The 17,089-nt window shown below is 44.9% G+C and overlaps 1 protein-coding gene across 1 annotated transcript in view; it reads left to right on the forward strand.

Moving 5' to 3' along the window:
* The window catches only part of RNF150 (ring finger protein 150), a 189,662-nt gene that overhangs the window by 1,186 nt on the left and 171,387 nt on the right, over positions 1–17,089 (forward strand). The window lies entirely within an intron of this gene.

Raw genomic sequence — 17,089 nt, forward strand, 5'->3', positions numbered from 1 at the left:
TTGTGGGAATTGGAGGATTAGAGACTACCTTTTCTTAATGATCGAAGGGTGGCAGGACTAGAAATAGGTTATTGCCCTAAAACTGGCCATTTCCCTCTGACTGACATAGGGATGCTTCGGTGGTAGGGAGAACAGGAAGTCCTCTGCAGGCTTGTCGGCAGAAGCGGCTAGGTTTAGCAGACTCCTGGAGTCCACGGTTGCTACTTGTCTCTACGTGCCTAAGAAGTGTGTCCTTCCACAGAGAGGTTCCTGGGTTGAGGTTGTGACATCCAGAGGGAGGAAAGACAGATGTTTTCTCTGACTGGAGTCGCCTAAGATAAAACATTATTTTCCTTAAAAGCCAGGTTTTAGTAAACAGTTACACACTGAAACGGATCGCCAAGCTTTGGACGCATTGGGGGAGGGGGAGGTGCATTTTCTGGGGACAAGTTTTCATTCCAAGAGCTCATATCACCTGTTAGTGAAATACACAATTGGTTTGCCTCTGGTAATCATCACCAGCTGTTGTAGAACAGGAAATTGTCAACTTCAGCCACCAACAGGTGGGGTGTGGACAGCAATGCTCCTAACACCTAGGCCAGAAATATGCAGTGCCATAATTAACAGAGGCCGAGAGGCAGTAAACCTAGAAAAGTTACAATAGTGCGTTTAGAAACATATGATATACTTTCTTGAGCTTAACAGTTTTGTAGGGGGGAAAGGTGGTATACTGACCTGGAGTCATAGGAACATTACCTAAACTATGATATTCGAGGATTTGGAGGACTTTGGAAGGGCACTTGAAGTTATGTACAGTATCTGTAAATAAACATATTTAATATTTTAACTTCAACTGGCAGGGCGGTGTGAAGGAGATGTTTTTTGGTCTTTTAAATGCCAAGAAGATTGTTGGCTGACTTTGCAGGATTCTTTAAATGTTTCTTGGTACATATGCATGAAATCTTAAACTTGGCTTCTTTGAACACAAACTAATAGTCATCATTTGTTCCTGTCTAAAGAGGTTCTCCAGAACTGCCAACACATTGGATCAATTAATGGCTCGCCTGTTTTTTAAAGAAAGCAGTAAGCTGATTTTCTACGCAAATGATGCTTGATTAAGACCTGGTGGGAGTAAAGGACTTAGTAATAATTTAAAAGTTAAAAACTAAAGTATGTCAAGGAAATTCTCTACTCTCTAATTATTCTGGTTTGAAAAATGTGTGGATGCTGTATCTGCTACTGGCCATGAAATTTGCATTGTATCGTTTGACAGATTGCCACTTTAGGAGACTCTGTATTCACTTGACTCAGAGATTGCATTGATTTCTGCTGAAGTCTCATTATAAGTGGATACATGACTGGTAGCTTGGTAAACCCTTCACTTGTTAAACTCTTCTGCCTGCATCTCCCACAGTGCCAGCCCTGGTCTGCTGGCAGTGTCTGCCTCTTGGCTCCAGAGGCTTTGATTTTTCTAGTTAAATTTGAGTCAGATTTCTAAATTTATTTTAGGAAATACATTGTAGATGCTAATCAAATATTTTTATTTTGTGAACATGGGATGCAGTATACCAGAGAGTTTTTACATTTGTGAACTTTTTAATTCAGTCTCTAAATTGTCAACATCAGCCTTTGCATTAAAAAAAAAAAAAAATCTCACCTCTCCGCAAGATCCTTTTTTTTGAACTGACAGCTTTCAGGTGAGGAAAAAGTCTGAATTTAGAGTTAGACAACCCATCATGTTACACTCATGCATTTAGGGTGATACGATCCGCACGCACCCACTATTATGGAATTCCGTTACATGGAAATCATTTTCCCCTTTCCCTATAGCTTTACTTTCTGAATTGTTTCCCTTTCCTGCTTAAATCATTTGGGATTTCTGTCACTTCTGCAATTATGGTTTTTCATTCACAAAGACACAGATTCTCCTGGGATAGACTAGTAGTTTTACTTTGTAACCAGTTTTAAATCGTAAAATATGACAGCCTTATTGACACATAATTCGCATACCATATAATTCACCCACTTAATGTAACCAACTTAATGGTTTCTGTTATTCGGAGAGAGTTGTAATTCCTCACCACTGTGCCTATTAGCAGTTACCCATCATTACTCACCCATCTCCCAGCCCTAGTTAATTGATAATCCACTTTCTGTGTCTATATATAGTTTGCCAATTCTGGATATTTCATATAAATGGAGTCATGTAATATGTGGGGATTTTTTGTGACTGCCTTCTTTCACTTAGCATAATATTTTCAAGGTCTAGTAATACTGTAGAATGTATCAGTACTACATTCCTCTTAACCAAATGATATTCCTTTGTATGTACACACCACCTTTTGTTTATTCATCAATTAATGGACATTTTTCTCTTCACTTTTTGGTTATTAAGAATAATGCTTCTCAGCCCTGGCCGGTTTGGCTCAGCGGTTGGAGCGTCGGCCTGCGGTCTGGAGAGACCCGGGTTCGGTTCCCGCTAAGGGCACCTACGTACCATGGTTGCAGTTTGTCCCCGGCCCTGGTTGGGTCGTGCGTGTGGCAGCCATTCGATGTGTCCCTTTCACGTCAATGTTTCTCTCTCTCTCTTTCTCTTCCTCTGTCTCCCTCCCACTCTATCTGAACAAAAAAATGGGAAAATGTCCTCAGGTGAGGATAAAAAAAAAAGAATGGGTACATAGCTAGGAGTAAAATTCCTGGGCCACATGGCAACTGTATGGTTTAACCTTTGAGGGACAGCCAGATTGTTTTCCAAAGCAACAGCACCGGTTCACAGTGGGCAGTATATGAGGATTCCAGTCTCTCCGTGTCAACATCAACACTCGTCGTTGTCTTTTATTTTGACCACCCCTGTAGTTGTGAAGTGCTGTCTCCATTGTAGTTTTAATTTGTGGTTCCCTGGCTATCATTACTTTTTAACATAATCTTCTTTTTTTTCCTCTGATTTCTGTTTTGCTTCCCCCACTCCCTTTAGTCATTTATTTGTTCTTTCAGTTCATATACGTTTTGTCCTAGGGAAGAAAGAGAGAAAGAGATTGATAGAAAAAAGATCCATCTCTTTCAATGAAAAAAAAAAGAAACAAAAACTCACGGACCAGAGATTTTCTATGTGCCCTAGAAAAGGATGTGAGGGACTGTGTCTTCATTGCTTTAGGGATCTTCACAGTTTGCCTGGGAAAGGACTCGGGCGGGCAGAGTAAAAAGCCATACACACAGGAATAGGCTCCACCTAGTGAGGGCCCCAGAAGTGAACTTGCAGGTGCAGGTAGAGGCCGTGAGACCCAAGTTAAGGAGTGTGGCCTCTGGAGCCAAGCCCTTGGGTGTGTGCCCTGGCTCTGCTACTTTCTCCCACTGGGGATCTTTAAGCAAGTTACTCAGCCTCTCGGGACTTGGTTTCCTCATCTGTGAAATGGGACATCGGAGTATCTACCTCAGTTGATTGTTTTGTGAGTTGAATGAGTTAGTACAATGCTTACTTCTGTAGCTGGGACATAGCCGGCAATAAATATTAACCCTTACAAGCATTGTACCCAGTGACACCGGGAGCCCTAAAGTGGATCATCCAACCCCAGGGCTCCCCGGGGGGTCCTGGCAGTCTCGGGAATGAGCTCTTGATGTCCCCTTTCATGCATTAGTCTCTGTGGTTTCTGTGATTAGAGACACATGTTCCAGCTCCTTCAGGTGGCTGGTGATTTGAGGATTTGAGGATTCTCCTGTTGCATGTGTGCTTTCTCTTGGCTTAAACTGAAGTCGCATCATGGCAAGGACCTATGTGATAAACGTGATCAATCTGTAAGTGTATGGATGTGGTTTCTGACTGAGTGCAAGGTTGAAGAAATGATATGTTTTCTTTTTTCCCCTCTTTTAGAGTGTGTTTGCCACCTTTTTGTCTATTGCTTGTACACAGTTAAAGGGGAAGGAGGAAACTAAATACCCAGCCTTCTAGGAAGACCTGTTGAAAGTCTGGGTCCTTCGTAGTAATTTAGAGAGGGAGGGAGGAGGCGGCTGCAGCAACTGTCTAGAGAAGAAGCTCAGCCCTGGGCGAGGGAGCACCCAGGATGGAGTATATTCCATATATTCCAGAACTTTCTCTGAGGCCCCAGGAGAAAACGTAGGGTATTTCCTGCGGGTCTTTCCTGCATAGGTGGGTGCTAAGAGTTTAATTCCTGGGTTCATGCTACGTTTATGGCCATTACTTTAATTGCTAAAGTCTGCCTTTGCCTTAACTTCTACAAAGGAACCAGCTGCTATAATTTATAATTAGAAAAAAATATATGTATATTTGGCAGGACTTATTTTTTAGAATATTTGTGGGTTTTTGTTTTTTTTTACATTTTCCTTTTAGTAATATGTTTGCATTAACTCTTTTTCAGTGTATCGTAGCTCTTTCTTTGGCTAGTGAGTGCCTACTCTGTGTCTGGCAGTTGTACGCACTGTATGTGTATTTGTTCATTCAGTCCGCACAACTGTGCTGAGATGTCATTATCCCTGTTTCACAGACAAGGAAACCGAGGCCTGGACAGGGGAGGTGACTTGGCCGCGCAGGTAGTAGGGGGTAGAGCCGGACGTGCAGACCACCGCAGTCTGTCTCCTGAGTCCGCGCTTGTAACCACGGCTCCATACACCCCCTCGACTTGAAACGATGCTCTAAAAACTAGATGTGGCAGCGGTGGCTTAGTAATGGACGCAGAAGACGCTTGCAAGCTGATTCCTGTCTCAATACCGGAGCAAGTCTGCAGGCCGAAAGCTCTGACTGCGCGTCTGCGCAGGGAGAAGCAGGACCCGCCTCTGATGAAGCGTTTGGCTTTGGGCCAGTCACGTTTTCTATCCTGGGTCTCGGTTTTCTCACTTAAAAAATGAGATGTTTGCTTAGTTGCTCTCTAATAGCTGTTTGAACCCCACGGTCTCTTCCTTTTGTATTCAAAAGTTAGAATAGTTTTAGTAAAATTAAACTTCCTGGCATCCCATTAGAAAGTCCAATGACAGGGGCCTATATTCCGGTGTGGTGGCAGCAGGCGGCTGGAGCAGAGCTGGCCGGCCCCCTAGGTGGTCAATGTGCCCGTTAGTTGGCCCAAGTCCCCATCTCCTCCTATGGTCTGGCCCTTGGCCTGCTGCTCGTTGATGGCCCTGCCTCAACCCCAAAGCCATTCGGGGCCTCAGCTTCATGGAGTCAAACTAGGATTAGTGTGCGGAGGTTTCAGAAAGCAGACTTGGTCTGGTAAGGGGACTAGAACTATTTAGAAATGGAAGAGGTTTCCCTGGGAGGGGAAGCTTTCTCTTGCATTCAGATAAAAAGGTGACTGCTGCGTGTTTGCTGAATGCAGGATTCACGCACCAGGTTCTGATTGGTGATGTCTGAAGGGCCTTCCCAAGTCCGAGAGCCTGTGATTCTCTGGCTTTTAAATAGTTAAGAAACATTTTCTTTTTTTTTTCTTTATTGAGTTTAGAGAGAGGAGGGGGAAGGAGAGAGAGATGGAAACATCGATGAGAGAGAACATCAATTGGCCGCCTCCTGCATGCCCCCCACTGGGGATTTGGCCCACAACTGGGCATGTGCCCTGACGGGGAATCGAACCGGTGACCTCTTGGAGCATGGGTGGGTGCTCAACCACTGAGCCACACCAGCTGGTCAAGAAACATTTCTTAGCCTTCCACTTCACTTTTCTCCTAAGATGCACACAGAAAGCTGTCCTTTATGTTTGGTCTTGGTCTCCCAGGCCAAAACAATCTCAGCCGGCCCTCTTTGTTTTTATATATTTGTTGGGCGCTAAGCTGGACCTCTTCACCTGTCACTGTCCTGGCAGTTAGATAGCCAACAGCCAGGAATTCCAGGCTCTTATTAAAAGCCATCCTTCAGTGTCAGTGTTAAATTACATTATTAGCTGTGTAGCTAATGGGCTGGGCATTGCATGAAACTATGTGCCTTGTTGACTCGTGGCAGGTCACAGAAAATACTTATCTGGGGGATTCAAAGGACTCCTCTCTCCTCCTCCTCATCTTGAGTAAGAATTCCACCCTGGTCTCTCCTGATCCTCTGTTCTTAAGGCTCCCTTGACATCTCAGAAAAGTAAGGAATTTCCTGACCATGAAACTCTGGAAAGGTTTAGAGAGAGCCTGGGACTTTTTCCCTCATCCTTCTAGTCTTTTAGAAGGAGTGATTATACCTCTCATGCCTTGTTCATTTATTTAGAAACCAGTTGCAACTTTGGAAAAGAAGGCGCTTAACCATTATTGTTACATTTCCAGACATGAAATTTAGTGTATGAAGAATTTAGGGTTTTTTAAAAAGCAGTGGTACATATATACAATGGAATACTATGCAGCTGTAAGAAAGAAAGACCTCTTATCCTTTGAGACAATACGGAGAGACCTCGAGAGTATTGTGCTAAGCAAAATAAGCCAGTCAGAGAAAGACAAATACCACATGATCTCACTTATTTGTGGAATATAATGAACAAGGTGGTCTGATGAATGAAATAGACCCAGAGACATAGAAAGGAGTACGGCTCAGACTGACAAACCTCAGAGGAGGGGGGCGGAGAGGATGGATGAGATGAACCAAAGAACTTACATGCATGTGTGCATGGCCAATGGACATAGACAACAATGCTGGGGAGGTGGGGGACGGAATGGGGATCAGGGGGTCTAGGGGAGGAAAAGGAGAAACATCTGTAACAAAAATAAATTAATAAAAATTGGAAAAAAAAAATGGTATTTTGCTAGTCCCTGAAAGTCTTCAGTTTAGCCCCAGAAGAGATACTTGATCTTGTATATACTCTAAAGAGGAGCTTCATTTATTTGAAGTGGTGCTGGAATTCTGTGTATATGATAATGTAAGTTGAGAGAGGCTAAATGTGAATTAAAATGAAACTCAAATCCTATTCAGATTGTCACAGCTCTTGAGGATTCTCTTGGTAACATAAAACCTGGAGAAATGCGGCGCCCTTGTGCTGTGTGATGGTTCTTCTGAGGCTGGTTCTAGTAAATGGATACCTTGTCTATAGGTATAATGTAATGTTTTGTTTTAAACTTCCAGGGATTAATTACTTGGCAGTTTAACATATGATAAAGTGTGCTTTATAGATTGAAGTCCAAGTATTAATGAGTAGGATAAGAACTAGTTTCTTTTTCTCTATACGGGAGGAAAATTAGATATTTTTACTGCTTCAAAAGCATTGGTTATAAATTTATTCCTATAAGTTTTATTTTTAAAAAATCTTGTGTGTGATATAATGTGATATTTAGAAAAATATTTCTCAGTCGAAAGCATCATTTATTATAAAATTGAAGCTTATGTATTAGATTATTAGGCTTTTTCATATTCAGTGTATGAACATTTCATAAGAGATGTTAAAAACAGAAACAGGCCCTGGCCGGTTTGGCTCAGCGGTTGAAGCGTCGGCCTGCAGACCAGAGAGTCCCGGGTTCGGTTCTCGCTAGGGGCACGTACCAAAAAAATAAATAAATATTTAAAAATGAATAAATCAAAAGAGGAACAGATGTATTTTTTAATGAAATGTGCGGCTTATTCATGTCCTTTCCCGGCAAAGATACATAATGAGTACATATGTGAGGTAAAATCCAGAAAATGTTTTGTTTTCTATGCAGTTCATCCTAGTATCACTTCACCATCGGTGGCTTTTTCACACTCACACACCCACTTAAGCACTGCTGAAAAGGCAAAGATTTGAGGTTTTTCAGAGGTGTTGTCATATGCCCTCTTTTTCCCCTTAAATATGTCTTTTCTGCGGCCATCACTTTCTACAGAAGATGTTGTCTGGCCATTTGTAGCCATGAACTGACCACACCCCCATCAGGAATGTGATTTAAAGGCTCCAAAGAATAAAGGAAGAGAGAAGATGCTTCCCCCTGTACTTATCCAGAAGATGCTTGGGATGTTCTTCCTCCCAGATACCCCCAGGACCGGCTGCCTCCGCCTCTCTCAGGTCCCCTCTCTGTGAGCTCATCACTAAGCACTCCCTGGCTCCTCGCCCGAAACCAGCAGCATCCCTCCTCCACCTCCCATCCCAGCACACCCTGCCCCCTCCCTGCTTCACACGGAACGTGTCCCGTCTACTCCTGCCGGAACATGGGTTCCACAAGGAGCAGAGCTTTTAGACTCGTTGTTGTTCATGGTCAAGTTCCCAAAGTCCAGATAAGTCCCTGGTGCATGGAATGTGCTAGAGAGGTCTAGAGAGTTCAGTAAGTATTTATTGTTAAGATCTGTTAAATAACCTGGAGACCGGAGAGATGGTTAATATGTTAGTCTCTAGTGTCATGAAAAAAAATTCTGTGACATTAAAATGTTTTTTCTTAGCTTTTGACAGGGAGATTCTAGTTTGAGTCTCCCATTAAAATGTTTAGTCGTGTTGTAGAATGTGGCATGAAGTGGGTGCCTGGTTCATGTTCCCGGTCTAAGAGGAAAAAGACATACCAAAGAACAAGCAGAAGGATGCAAGGTATCAAGCTATAACCAAGTAGGATTCTGTGCATGTGTTTATGGTCCTGAGATAGATAGATAATAGATGTATCGCTATACAGATGTATCTATATATGTGTATCTTTTTAAATGAAAGAAATATGCCTCATAGAAAATTTTGAAAATATGGAAACACTTAAAAAGAAAGAGGAAGATAATCACCATCAGTAACTCAACTGTAGTATTTTTCATTATGTGGATACCTGTGTACTTTTGCCAAATTGGAAATGCACTACCTGTGTTTTAGTAGCTTCTTGAAAGTTAAGGTTCTATTTTGAAATTTTCTTGGTTTCCGTGAGATTTCTATGATATTTGCACTTTTCCTCTACATGAGCAATGCTGCTGCACCTCCACCCTCATGGACCTAAAGATGGATGCTTATCCATGATTCCTTTCTTAAGTCAGGGTCCCAAATGCAACCCTAGTCAGGCCGAGGCTGTTCCTGGCAGCTGCAGAGCAGGGTCTCGTGCAGCCCGTGTGGTGAGGTCTTCAGCACCGTGCTCGCTCGCTGTATGGCTCTCCTTTGAAGGAGAAGGGACAGCTGGCAGTTTGGGGGACCGCTGATGGTGCTGCTGCAGTCCTGGCTCAGCTTTTCTGCATGGCTGTGCTCCAGCGTCAGCCAGTCTGGCAGCCGGGACACGATGCAGAAGGGGGAGACTCGGAGCCATGAAGCTTCAGTGCCAGAGACCTCAGAATGACACGCCGTGGGCCCCTCGCCTTCCTCTTGCACACGTTCATCTCTGGGTTATGTCTTGGGGATGTTAAAGGCAAGTTGAACAGGGAGTTGGGAAACCTGGGTTTCAGTTGTGGTTCTACCACAAATTGGCGTAACCATTGGCAAGTCACTTCCCCCTCGGGGGTCTCATTTTCTTTAATGAGACACCTGGGGGAGGGTCTTGGTTTAGACCTGTGACTTTCCACCCTTGCTTCACATTAAAATCAGGGTGTTTAAAAGTTACAGATGCCCAGAGATTCTGATGGAAGTGGTCTGGTGTTGGGAGGGGACACTTGGGATGACCCTAATGTCCAGCCAGGGTTGACAGCCACCACACTGGGTGAATCTGAAGTCTGCCTCGGGCTCTTCTGTTGCTTGATTGTTTATTAAATATTTAAAGAAATACTTAATCTTTTTCCCTTTATATCAAAATCCTACACAAAAAGATTTTGCTCTCAAATGTCATGGTTCAAGCTGAGGTGGCGTGGACAGTTAGGTGTTACCTCAAGACGCGACTAGTGATTTGCTGGTAACAGCCAGGTCTGGAGACCAGCGGGAAGACCAAGGGCCCGCGGCCAGCGCAGGAAAGCGTCCAGCCTCGGAAAACAGCCCGGAAGAGTACAGCAAAGTGTCAGAAATGATCGATGTAGATGCCCTCCCTTCTGATATTTATTCCATCCGACTAAGATCGATATTTGACATCATTTGGTTGGTGGGGCGAGAGGCCACCATCTGGGATGTGAGCAGACCAGGGAGGGCTGCCCGGGGGGTGTGCTGGGCAGCGAGGGCCTGAAAACTCAAGAAGTGAGAGATCAGCCTCAGGTTTCGAGTCCCCACCTGTGAGTCGAGCCTCCCGTGTGTCCATCAGAGCAGTTGTGAACACGTGCTGTACACAGTGCAGCAAAGGGGAGACACTGAGCAGTGAGTAAGTGATTAGCCGTTTAAGTTGGGTGACATTTTATTGATATGTTCATTATCCTGATTGTAGGCTCTGGCATAAGGGGTAGGGATACCCTGGTATTTTACCAAGTAGGAGGTGCCCCGTTCCACTCACCTGGGTTGTCACGCAGTCTGGGAGGCAGGGTCGGGTGGGGGTAAAAAAAGATGATTCCGGCACACAGTTGACCTGGGTCTGAACCCTGAGGGAGTCACCTGCAGGGGAGACATAAAGTAGGGCTCTCAAAAGAATCATATTTGCAGTTGAACTATATCTTAACACCTGTATCATCACCAGCTGAGTCTCCGCTATCCTGACCTCTGCCTGGACTGTCCGTGCCTCTAATAAACAAGGTGATGGATTTCATACACATGCCCGGAACCAAAAGAGGTGATTTTCAGAAAGGATGTTTCAGCTTATGCAAAAAAAAAAAGGAGGGGGGCGGAGACGTTTCCTCCATCATCTCCCATGGGAAGAGAGGATAACAGAAACGGCTCAGTGGCTTTTAGAATGGCCAGTGTGTCCTCACGCAGTGACGGCTAGCAGGCTCTCCAGGTGCATCCAGTCATCTCACTTGGAGCTCTTCCGTCAGAGATGCTCAGGCCCTGGGCCCTGGGGACCTGGTGTCTGTCTGCTGGACTGCCCGGAGCTGGTGAACAAGACACAATGCAACCTTGTCCATCTCTGAGTTGCTAGGCAACAAGGCACTGGAGGTGGAGAGGATTACATCACACCCCTTTGCATTTGAACCCTGCTGCCCTGTGACCTTGGCGATTGAACAGAAAAAGTTTTCATTGATCCTCGGTTCCTGGGCTGCCCTTACTCCTCTGGCATGGCCCTTCCATATTTTTTACCAGATAACCTCCTCTTGATGGACCCTGAGCTACAGTTTTTGTCTGTAAATCCTCTGGGGTTGCTGCAGCTGATTAGCCTTTTAGCCTCTTTTTTTTTTTTTTTTTTAATGTTTTTTATTGATTTTTAGAAAGAGAAGAAGAGAGAAGGAGAGAGCGATGGAAACATCAATGTGAAACATTGACTGGCTGCCTCCTACAGGCCCCTTACCGGGGATCGAGCCTGACACCCAGGCATGTGCCCTGACCGCCGGGAATTGAATGGTCACTGTTTGGTGCGTGGGACGACACTCAGTCCACTGAGCCACACTGGCCAGGCTAACCTTGGAGCCTTCCAACGGTCCCTTTCTGGTGGGTTTCAACGCATCTTGCTCTGATGATGAGCAGCTGAGGGGTCATCAGAGGCCTCAAGATGAAATTGCGTGCAGAATGTTCACTCCTCTGCAGCTCCTTTTCATCCTCGGCCTTGGTCTGTCAAGTTTTGGCAACTCCAGTAGCCTTGAACTCCATTGTTTTTCTCCCCAACCCAACAAGGCTGCAGCAGGCCTCGGCTGTTGCTTTCTGCTCGGTCACTATGGCTTGAGACCCAAGTTGGCAAGTTCCCTGAGGCAAAGGAGACCCAGCAAATGAGGGGCTCACTTAAGTGTATTTTTTTTTCCTTTCTGGAATGTTGGCCCCTCATGCCCTGTTGCCTTCATTACTGTCATGATCCTTAAATCACTATTTGTTTGATTTTTTTCTTAACCCACCTTTTATTGTTGTTAATGGGACGGTTATTCTGTTACAAAGTGCTCCAATGTAGGGGAAGAAGAAATTGGGCAGTTCTGTTCCTGGGTCCGCCCTGGTATGAATGACACACCAGTTCATAATCTCAGAACCCTTGTGTAGCTGACCAGGGGCATGGAATTAAACTGGAATGAAATAGTATTAAACGAGGAAAAAGTTAAGAAAACTAAGCCTGCGAGTACCAACATTGTATGTAAGAATGAACACAGTTGGAAGAGCCACGAAGTCTGATCCAGCCCAGTAGTTGTAACCAGATGCCCTGTCCAGGTCTGAAGCAGGCCGAGTCAAGAGAGCGACAGGGACGTGAGCTATATTTGGAGAGCATCCCCGCCACCCTTCCTCCCCAGTGATGTGCTAGAGAGGAAGTGTGACAACCTCCCGGAGAGAGGAGGTTGTCAGAGGGGAGGGACAACTGGAACGCGTCAACACAATGTGAGCCAGCTGCTTGTGATAGAAAATGTAATTGGTGTGCTGGGACTTGTCAAAGGACAGCCGGAAGATCAGAATGAATAAAATTGGCTGGCCACTGGCTACCTTTGTCTCAGCCCAGTGTAATGGCATTTTAATGCTTCCACCAAAGGAAATGTGTGTGTGACATTTGAATGGATATTAAAATGGTTTGATCTTTTCTAGTTTTCTTGGAACTCCCACTCATATGCAAAGGGTGGTAATCTACGATACAGATAAACTCCCCTTTCACGGAGTCTAGGTGGCACGGGGTTATTGTCAGATGATGTAGCAGACCTCGTGCCCACTGGCGAATGTCCTTGTCACCTGCGTGTATGTTCAGAAGGAAGCTAACACTTGTCCAGAATTCCCTGTGGGTCAGGCCCTGTGCTAGTCTGTCATGTCGTCATTCAGGCAGGCTGTGTTGTTTAGTAGTTGGAGCCAGGCCGGAACCAGACCTAGCAGACAGACATCCCAGCTCTGCCTCGTAACAGCTTTGCTACCTGGGACAAGTTAACCAATCTCCCTGCCTCAGTTTCCTTGTATGTAAAATGGGAATAATCAAAGTAGGACCTATTTCAGGGGTCTCTTGTGAGAATTGAGTGGGTTAATATATGTAAAGCATTTAACTATATAGTAAACACTATAAAAGCATTTGCTAACAAGAAAGCAAGGAAACACAGGGTGCTAGGGTTGACATCCATTTTCATCAAAAGCCTGTACTTTTTCTCTGCAATGCAGTACTTCTACATGCTAACTAGCACTTAACATCATTACGCTGTGCAAATCATTTTAAATTGATGTCACCTTTGATTTCTAGGGACAGTGAATGCTAAGATAGAGCAAATCTCTCTCTCTTATTGCATTTATATTCATCCCCCATTTGGCCATTGCCTGTAGCATCTTTTAACCTTTTATATTTTAGGTGAAAGATTAGACTTTAAAAGATTATACTCTTGGGTTATGTCTCTCTTTGACATAATACTTTTCTCTACTTGATCTCATTTATTCTTATAGCACTTCATAGATGGAAAGATACTAGCTTCTCCGCCTGCCGATGGAAGAATTGAAGCTCGCAGAGTTCGAGTTCACACCAAAGTAGGGCTCAAATTCACACCTCCTCACTCTTAATGCAGACGCGTTCATCACTGTTCACACAGGTCCTCGGGGGTTGTGAGTGAGCCCTTCCCATTCCCCCGCGGGGGTGGACTACGCCCCAGCCCTACAGAGACGAGACACCGCTGTCAGTGCAGGTTCCATCCAGCAGACAGGAGGGTGGTGGGGGTGCGGTACTGGTGTGAGCAGAGGACTCTGCGTTCACCCGGCAAGGATGAAAGGGCTTTGAGACTTGAGGGAGGCTATATAGAGGAGGTGACATTTCAAAACAAGTACAAGATGAGAGGACGTCAAGCAGAAGAAACCATTTATTTGATTTTTAAGGGCCAATGTGACAAATCGATGGGTCATATGGTGAACTGAGACTACAACACACTTCGAGATGGGAAGGATGCTGAGGAGGTTGAACATTTTCTTCTAGGAGATAGGAAGTCATTAAAGGTTTTCAAGCAAACATTGTCGGAGCCCTGTTTAAAAAAAAAAAATTGTGCTAGCTATACTGAAGTGTGTGTATAGGAGATACTGGTTTTAGGAAGTGTTAATTATGAGGCTGGTAACAACGGTCTAGGGAGTTCAGGAATAAGTTCTGGAAACCGGTGTCTGAATATAAGGGCAGGCTAAAAATGATATATTTGTGTGGGTGAATGATGAATGACATTATAAAAATGGAATACAAGAAAAAGAAGAGGTTTGGAAGGAAAATGTGGATTCAGTGTTGCATTTGAGATTGCTGAGGCTAGAGCCAGATGTTGGCGCCACTCATATAGTCCAGACAGAGGAAACTGTGAGAATGGATGGGACCAATGCTGGGGCAGGTGTAGGCGGATAGACACCTGGGGTGGTGTTGGGGGTAGGGGGGTAGTGTTTGGGGATTGAGAGTACAAAGCAAGTTTTTGGTTAGAGGAAAGCCAAAACAACTTAAATTATGGAAACCTAGGAATATAAGAGAATCTCAGTAAAGGGATACACAACAAGTCAGAGGCTGCTGAGTGGCACAGAGGCTGAGGGTACTGAACCAGATGCTCTTGAACCAGATGATATCAAAAGTCCCATTCAGTTAATGTGCTGGCTCTTACTTTGAGCTTTCTCTAGATTATCCCAAGAGCAAATGATAACATTAGGCCAATGTGGAGAAATCCTTTAATTTACAAAACCATTACCAGGGACCCCTTCTTATTTATGAGTATGAATTTGGTACCACCATTGCTAATCCTGGCATTCAACTCTCCAGAAAGAAATTTGTTAATAGTTGGGTTGTATAGAATTCAGAAAACTCTCTAAATTTAACTTAACCTTCTAAACAATAGGCATGTAGGGTTGGGATGATAAAAATGAGAGCAAAGCATAATCAACACTATTAATATTTGAATGCCAAGCCTGGCTGGTGTGGCTCAGTGGACTGAGTGTCAACCCATGGACTGAGAGGTCCTGGTTCTATTCCTGGTCAGAACACATGCCCGGGTTTCAAGCTGGATCCCCAGTGGGGGGCGTGCAGGAGACAGACAATTGATATTTCTCTCTCACATCGATGTTTCTGTCTCTCTCCCTTCCCCTCTCTCTAAAAAAATCAATAAAAACATATTTTTTAAAATTATGTGGATGCCAAATCATGATCAGGATAAATAATCTCTGGGTATTACAGTTGAGTATAAAGGTAGAATGTGTGTGTGTGTGTGTGTGTGTGTGTGAGAGAGAGAGAGAGAGAGAGAGAGAGAGAGAGAGAGAGAGAGAGAACCATGAAGGTGCTGTGTTTGAATGATACTGTTGATGCCATTGCAAATGCTGGCATTTTAGCAACCATTAACTTTTATTTGCAAAAAAAGGTTGACATTTGGGCTCCTCTTGTGTCTGCAACCAATTTGGATTGGGGACATTGAATGGAATCACCACATTATTGTTGTACAGAGCATCATTTGTTGAAAGCTTCAGAGAGGAAAGCAGTGTCTTGCACAAGCTTGAATCTGGACCATTCTTAGTGCATAAAGAGATCTGAAGGTAACATGTAGTCATCGAAACCTTGCAAATCTTTTATAATTAATTATCTTCCCCCTTAAAGAATATAAACATTTTATAGCTCTTCAGCTGCCAAGTTGCTACCCAGCTCCAACTGTCATTAGCTTTATAGGAGGTTATTCAACAGATGGAGGACAGAGGTTTCTGCACCGAGAATTTTGCCGAGTGGTAATGATGTCAGCAGTTGGGGAGAAGGCTTGTGTGGTGGTGCTTGGAACCCGTGTGATAAGGATGCACAGATGCTGTTGGATCTTTACTCGTGACCTCTGTTCTGATTGCGGGAGTCGCTGTTCTCCTCTTCGTACTGTGGGGAGCACCCACCTGACATTCTCCACCTGGTTGAGGGGTGAGCCAGTTATGTGATGTGCACAGACCAACGGAACTTAACCTTCACCCTTTCCTCTTATGCCCCCAAACCTCATCACCTCTTGCTTCTCTCTATAATTCCTAATCAAAACACGCTGTCTCCATTAAGCCTTTCCTTATTGAAGTATAACCTCGTTAAATTTTTATGGGTTTATTCAGAATTGAGGTAAAACATGACACCCCACCCCCTCCACTTATGTGACCTTGAGTAAAAACTAAATGAATGTCTGAGACCTTTGTGTTCGTAATTTTGTGTAAACAGAATCATCCCAGTACCGAAGGGGGCGGAACCTGATACCTACAGCTCCCATTCCAGTGTTCCTAAGGCTTCCTATAAATAGATCTGTTTAATTGCATTTCCACCTGTCTTGTTAACCTTTTTTATTAGTTGTTTTTCTAACGGCAATTCAAAAAATAAATTTAGAAAGGTTAGGCAACACTCTTACCAGTGATACAGAGAAAACTACAATGAGTCACTGCACAGGGGTAGCTATTGTCTTGCGAACCTTTTATGACATACCCACGGATGTGTGTGAGAGGTCACAATGGATTCGCAGCTCAGGTCTTAGAGAAGATCCCAGGGATCACCATGGTTTTTATGCTAAAAGAAAATGGTGCCCTGGCCGGTTTGGTTCAGCGGTTAGAGCGTCGGCCTGCGGTCCGGAGAGACCCGGGTTCGGTTCCCGCTAAGGGCGCGTACCTCGGTTGCAGTTTGTCCCCGGCCCTGGTCGGTCGTGCGGGTGGCAGCCACTCGATGTGTCCCTTTCACATCGATGTTTCCCCCTCTCTCTCTTCCTCTCTCTCCCTCCCACTCTGTCTGTACAAAAAATGGAAAAATGTCCTCGAATGAGGATTAAAAAAAAAAAAAAAGAAAATGGTGACGTGTTCAGTATCGTGACCCTTGTGGTCTCCCAGGCGTGAGGCTGCAGGCTGTCCCTCTCCGCCGAGATGTTTGCCAGGACAAGCGCGCACAGGGCTTCTGAGGACAGGGTGTCCACAGCCTCAGGGCTAGCCGGTCCCGAACCATCCGCTCTGCCTCAGTTGTGCAGACGCATTTGTGGTCTTCATCAGAGTCAGAGGGCCGTGGGCTCCCAGGGAGCAGGGTCCCCGCAGTGTTACCTCCTGTGAACCAGCAGACAGGACCCAGACCCTCCAGAACAGCGCGAGCCCAGTGGGCGGAGGCCAGCAGTCAGGGGAGGCCTGCGCTCGAACCTCCAAACGCACAGGGTGGCGAGGTGAGGTCACACCGCTGGCCTCTTCGTCTTCAGAGTGTCCGAGGAGTGGGAGTGAGTGCGCGTGACAGCACCGGGGACAAGAAGGAAGAGCTTGTGGCCTGGAAGCCACGGCCACCTCGTCTCCCCAGGCTGTGTTAGGAGCATGTTAGGCACACCAGGACCACG

This window comes from Molossus molossus, unplaced genomic scaffold (assembly GCF_014108415.1).
Source record: "Molossus molossus isolate mMolMol1 unplaced genomic scaffold, mMolMol1.p scaffold_m16_p_4, whole genome shotgun sequence".
NCBI classification, from domain to species: domain Eukaryota; kingdom Metazoa; phylum Chordata; class Mammalia; order Chiroptera; family Molossidae; genus Molossus; species Molossus molossus.